Raw genomic sequence first — 6041 nt, 5'->3', positions numbered from 1 at the left:
TATTCTGAACTGTGTAAGTCGGAATCACAAAATGATAATGTCAAGATAGAAAGGTTTTTATCACAAATAACTCTTCCAAAATTGAATTCGGAAAAACAGAAGGGATTAGATATGCCTTTTACATTAAAAGAGGTCGAAGAAGCTCTAGGAGCATCTCAAAGTAATAAATCCCCAGGAGAAGATGGTTTTCCGCCTGAATTTTATAAAAAGTTAAAAGATTTATTAATTCCTCCTTTTATGGAGTTAATACACCAAGCGGAAAGAACGCATAATCTTCCAGAATCTTTTTCGACAGCTATTTTAATAGTATTGCCAAAAAAAAAGAGATCTTTTAAAGCCAACGTCATATAGACCTATTTCTTTGTTAAACACTGACTATAAAATAATAGCAAAAATCTTATCTAACAGATTATTTAAATACTTACCAAAATTAATACATATGGATCAAACAGGATTTATTAAAAATAGACAATCGGCAGATAATGTAACTCGGTTATTTAGCATAATTCATTTGGCTCAAAAGAGGGAGGAAATGAGTGTGGCAGTTTCTTTAGATGCAGAAAAAGCATTTGATAGATTGGAATGGAATTTTTATTTAAGGTATTGGAAAAATATGGATTAGGAGTATCCTTTATAAAATGGATTAAAACCTTAAATACTAATCCCAAAGCTGAAGTGGTGACAAATGGTCAAATTTCAACACCATTTCAGTTAACAAGGTCAACTAGGCAAGGTTGTCCATTATCACCTGCTTTATTTGTGTTGGCGATAGAACCATTAGCTGAATTAATTAGAATGGACCCAGATATTAAGGGTTTCAGAGTTAACCAGGAGGAATACAAGATTAATTTATTTGCTGATGATGTTCTGCTTTATTTAACAAACCCATTGCACTCGTTGCGTTGCGTAAATGATCCTCTAGATTAGAAGAATATGGGAAAATATCAGGTTAGAAAATAAATTGGGATAAAAGTGAAATTTTACCTCTTACTAAAGGAGATTATAGTCAATGTTGATTAATAACTCAATTTAGATGGCCGATAAACGGTATAAAATATTTAGGTCTAAGAGTTGATAATGATATAAAGAACTGATATAAATTAAATTATTTACCATTATTGAAAAAAATTCAAGAAGATCTTGATAAATGGATGATATTACTAATAACATTAGTAGGTAGAGTAAATACCGTAAAAATGAATATATTCCCTAGATTACAATACTTATTCCAATCACTACCAATACAACTACCGCAGAAGTTTTTTCAAGAGTTAAATAAATATGTGAGGAAGTTTCTTTGGAAAGGTAAGGTGTCAAGAATATCGTTGGAAAAATTGACATGGAAATTTGATCTAGGAGGGTTACAACTTCCAAATTTTAAGAATTATTATAAAGCAAATCAACTTAGATTTATTGCATCATTTTTTGATAAAGATAAACTGGCATGGATTAGAATAGAACTAGATAAAATAGGAGAAAATACACCAGAAGATTTTATATATAAGTGGGAATGTAAATGGATACGGGAAAAGAAAGAATCTCCTATATTAAAACATTTGATTGATTTATGGAATAAGATAAATGTTGATGATGAGATAAAGAAATCTTTATTAGCAAAGAGATCTTTAATTCAAAATAGACTTATTCCTTATACAATGGATAATCAACTTTTATATAATTGGTTTCAAAAAGGGATTAGATATATAGGAGATTGTTTTGAAGGAGGTATATTAATGTCATTTGATCAATTAAAGAATAAATATAAAATATCAAATAACACTCTTTTTTGTTACTTCCAATTAAGGGCTTATTTAAGAGAAAAATTGGGTCGAACAATGTTATTGCCGAAATCTAATGAAATAGAAACTTTAATTCAAAAAGGAAAAACTAAAAAATTTATTTCTTGTATGTATAGTTTGATTCAAAATTAAACAAGGAATCCATAAGTCAAGACAAAAATGGGAAATGGACTTGAATATTAAAAGTGAAGAAACAACTTGGTCAAGACAATGTCTTGATAGTATGACAAATACAATAAATGTTCAGTTAAGTTTAGTACAATATAATTTTTTACATCAGTTATATATTACACCACAAAAAATAAATAAATGAAACCCACATTTATCTGATCAGTGTTTCCGATGTAACCAAGAAATTGGTACTTTTTTACATTCTACTTGGTCTTGTTCTAAAATTCAACCTTTTTGGACAAATTTAAGAGTTTTACTGGAACAAATTATTGGAACACAACTTCCACATAACCCGATATTATTTTTATTAGGTGATATTGAAGGGATAAAACCGAAAGAATTCATAAAAATTGCACTGGCAGTAGCCAAAAAAGGCAATGATAAAAGTTTTTACTAAATATGGAGATGTTGAGGTATGACCCCTCAACATCATAAGGTCACAGTGACACCAGCAGACACATCATAATGAGATGCAACATCACCACAGTATTTAAACTCTGGTCAGCTGGAGACCCGAGTCAGATGTATACAGGACAGATATCATGGATTCTTACTCATCTACACAGATGGTTCGAAAGATCCGGCGACAGCTCGTTCAGGTATTTCTCTTTACATTCGAACAATGAGTGAGGTTGTGGATGACACAAAAATGAGTGTGTGGTGAGGGTGAGGGTTGTCTGAGGTTACAATGGGATGGAGACCATCTGGCAAAGTGGGCCAAGAAAGGGCAGGTTGAACGTAACTGGACAAGTATGATTTTGGGAGTTAAACTGGAGTAGAACATAGAGAGTAAATGACAGGGCCCAAAGGGAGTTGCAGAACAGAGACACCGAGGGGTGAAGTACTGTGTTCCCTAAAAGTGGTGACACATGTGGACAGGATAGTGAAAAATGTGTGGATGAGTTCTTATGCAGTGTAGATCTGTGATTTAAAATGTAGATGTTCCTGTTGTTGTCTAGTTGTAAGCCAGTGGATTCTTTTCCTCTCTTTTGTTTCCTTTCATGATGAGGGGTCTCAGCCTGAATCTTTTACTTAGATGCCGCCTGGCCTGCTGAGTTTCTCCAGCGGTTTCTGTGTGTTGCTTGAATCTACTTTTTGTTTCTTCTTCTTGAGGGACAAGAGTGCTGGAAACAGTGACACATGATTGTGCAGAAGACAACAGAGATTTTAACCGTATGAACCAGCGATGAAGCTGAGAGTGACCACTACAGAATGCAAGCCCGAGACAGCAGGTGCCGACTGCATTCAGTACTCCTCAGGTTGGTACCTCTGCCTCCCTTCCACCTCATTGTGTTAACTCAGTTACCACTCCCACAAAGCAATACCTGAATCATAAAAATTAAATTAGTTAAGTGGTGCAGAAAGAGTTGTGACCTAGTGCTCAGTGAATGGTAGAGTAATGAGGATTGTGGTAGAACAAAGGGATCTGGCTTTGCAGATGATACAACGATAGATGGAAGGACAGGTAGTTGAGAGCAAGCAGGGTGTCTGCAGAAATACTTGGACAGATTGGGAGAAAAGGCAAGGAAGTAGTAGATGGAATATACTGTAGGGAAGTGTCTGGTCATGCACTTTGGTAGAAGGAATTAAGGTGTAGTCTATTTTCTAAATGGGGAGAAAATTTTAACAATCAAGAGGGGTAAAGGTCCTTGGAAGCACTTCTGCAGGATTCCGTAATGGTAACTTGAGGGTTGAGTGGATTGTCACGAAGGCAACTGCAATGTTGGCATTCATTTCAAATGGACTAGAATATAAAAGGAAAGATGTATGGTGAGGCTTTATATGGCATTGGTCAGACTGAATTTGGAGTATTGTGAGCAGTTTTGGGTCGCTTTGAGAAAAGGTGTGCTGGCCTTGGAGAGTTTCCAGTGAAGGTTCTCAAAAAGGAGTCCACAAAGAAAAGGTTAACATATGAGGAGTTTTAATAGCCATGGAAGAATAACAGTGGATTTCATTGAAACCTGTTGAATATTGAAAGGTCTAGATTGAATGTGAAAAGGATATTTTGTATACTTTCTGATCTAGGGTCAGAGCGCATGGCGTCAGAATAGAGGCTATCCATTTAGAGCAGTGATAGGGAGGATTTCTTCAGTAACAGGATGGTGAATCTGTGGAATTCATTGCCACCGATGGCTGTGGGGACCATGTAATTGAGAATATTTAAAATGGAAGTTGATTGGTTCTTGGTTAGTCATGGCATGAGAAGTTACAGGGAGAAGGCAGCAGGATGTGGTTGAGAGGGATACTCAATCAGCCATGATGGAATGATAGATCAGACTCAGGGTGCTGAGTCGCCGAATTCTGCTCCTGTGTCTTAGGGCCTTATGGTCTAATTGATGATGACATTAGTGAGGCCTCACCTGGAGTATTGTATTCAGTTTTGCTGGCATTGGAAGAGGAAAATACTGCTCAGCTGGAAAGAGTGCTGAGGAGATTTACGAGACAGGTTTTAGCACTTGAGAGACCAACTTATGGAGAGAGGTTGGGCTTTTTAAGAGGCCACAGGGTTAAGGTTAAAAAAAAAGATTTACTAGGGTCTGAGGAGAAAATTATTCACACAACAGACACTCCGACAGGTACGTGGATGGGAAAGGTTTAGAAGGATATGGGACAAATTAGGCAGATGGGACTGGCTCAGAATGGGATCCTAGCAACACCACTTCCCCCTCCCCTCTGCTCCCTCCCCATCCATTACCTTGCTACCCCCAAGTTATTCAAACCAGCTGACATGATTTACTCAAAGATAATGTTGTCATCAACAGGTCCATTCAAATCCAGTTCCATGATTGGCCTGGGGAGATTGATATCACCAACTGATCCTTCCAGACTACAGCACGACAACTTCATATGGCATCACATTTGGGAACTTCACAGATCCAGTGGTGATTGGTTGACAATGGAACATCACCTCTGATTCGCTTGATGAATATCTTGAGTTCTGTCTCAGCCAATCAGCTGACCAAACAGCTCAGATCCACCCGAGCTGATTTTTTGTTGTACCATCAGTGACAGACCAATCCCAGAGGTCGTCTCAGTGGCTCCACCAGTGACACCAGACTTTTGGCCCCCAGCCTCACCCTACCCTTCCTTCTCACTTCTTCCTTCCCTCCTTCCACCTCCATCCCCCACCTCTTCCTCTTCCCTCTCCTATACACATACCCCTCCCTCCCATTTCCTCCCTCCCCCTCCTACACACTTCCCCATCTCCCTCCCCACCTTCCCCCCTAGGACCTTGTCAGGGAGCCCTCCCTCCATCCTCCTCTATCCTATTCCTCCGCACTCTCCTTCCCTCTATCCATCCCCAACCTCTCCCCCCCTCCCTCCCCATCCCCTCCTCTAACCCTTTCCTTCCTCCTCCTCCCCTTCCCCTACACTCCTCCACTCCCTCCCAATTCCTCCCCCTCCCCATCTCTCACCCATTCCCCTCCCTTCCCTCACTCTCCCCTTCCCCTCCCATCCTCCTCCTTCCTCTCCCTCTCTCTCCATCCCTCCTGCCTCTGCTCTTCCTTCACCTCAATTCCCTCTGCCCAACCTCTCACCTTCCTTCCCACCCTAACCCTCCATCCCCTCAACTGTATGTTTTTTATTTTGTGTGTGTGTGTGAGACCTTCTCTACCCACTTCACCCTCCTCCGTCTGCCCAACTCTAACTTCTCCTTACACCCTCCCTCCTACCAATTCCCCCGCTGTCACCTTTTCCCTCCCCTCCTCTTCTTCCCCTCTTCCCTCCAACTTCCTCCCCTCTCTCCCTCCCCACACTGCCACCACAACCCACTCCTCTCCTTTCCACTATCTCCCCACCCCCCTGATTCCTTCCTATCCCCTCCACCCTCCCCTCTCTCTCACACACCTGCAAACGCACATACAGCTGGGGTGATGGATGGCGGGGTGGTGGGGGGGGAGAGCGGGTGGAAGAGGGGTAGTGAGGAGGAGAGGGAAGGAGGTGAAAGGGAAGGAGATGGTTCAGAGGGAGGGAGGGAGAGGGCAGGGTATGGGAGATGGAGTGAGCAGGAAGAGAGGGGAGGGAGAGTGAAGACAGATGGAAGAGGAAGGGGTGTTGAGGAGAGGCGGG

General features: G+C 40.6%; 1 long non-coding RNA gene across 1 annotated transcript; it reads left to right on the top strand.

The window, feature by feature from the left end:
• The first annotated feature begins 2531 nt into the window (after positions 1 to 2531).
• On the top strand, positions 2532 to 4824 carry LOC140738112 (uncharacterized). Its single transcript, XR_012101312.1, has 3 exons — positions 2532 to 2569; positions 3084 to 3229; positions 4733 to 4824. It is a non-coding gene; the product is annotated as an uncharacterized lncRNA (long non-coding RNA).
• The last annotated feature ends 1217 nt before the right edge of the window (positions 4825 to 6041 follow it).

The sequence above is a fragment of the Hemitrygon akajei genome, chromosome 2, assembly GCF_048418815.1.
Source record: "Hemitrygon akajei chromosome 2, sHemAka1.3, whole genome shotgun sequence".
Lineage (NCBI taxonomy): Eukaryota > Metazoa > Chordata > Chondrichthyes > Myliobatiformes > Dasyatidae > Hemitrygon > Hemitrygon akajei.
Note: the sequence above shows the minus strand (reverse complement) of the source record. Positions and strands in the feature narration are given on the sequence as shown.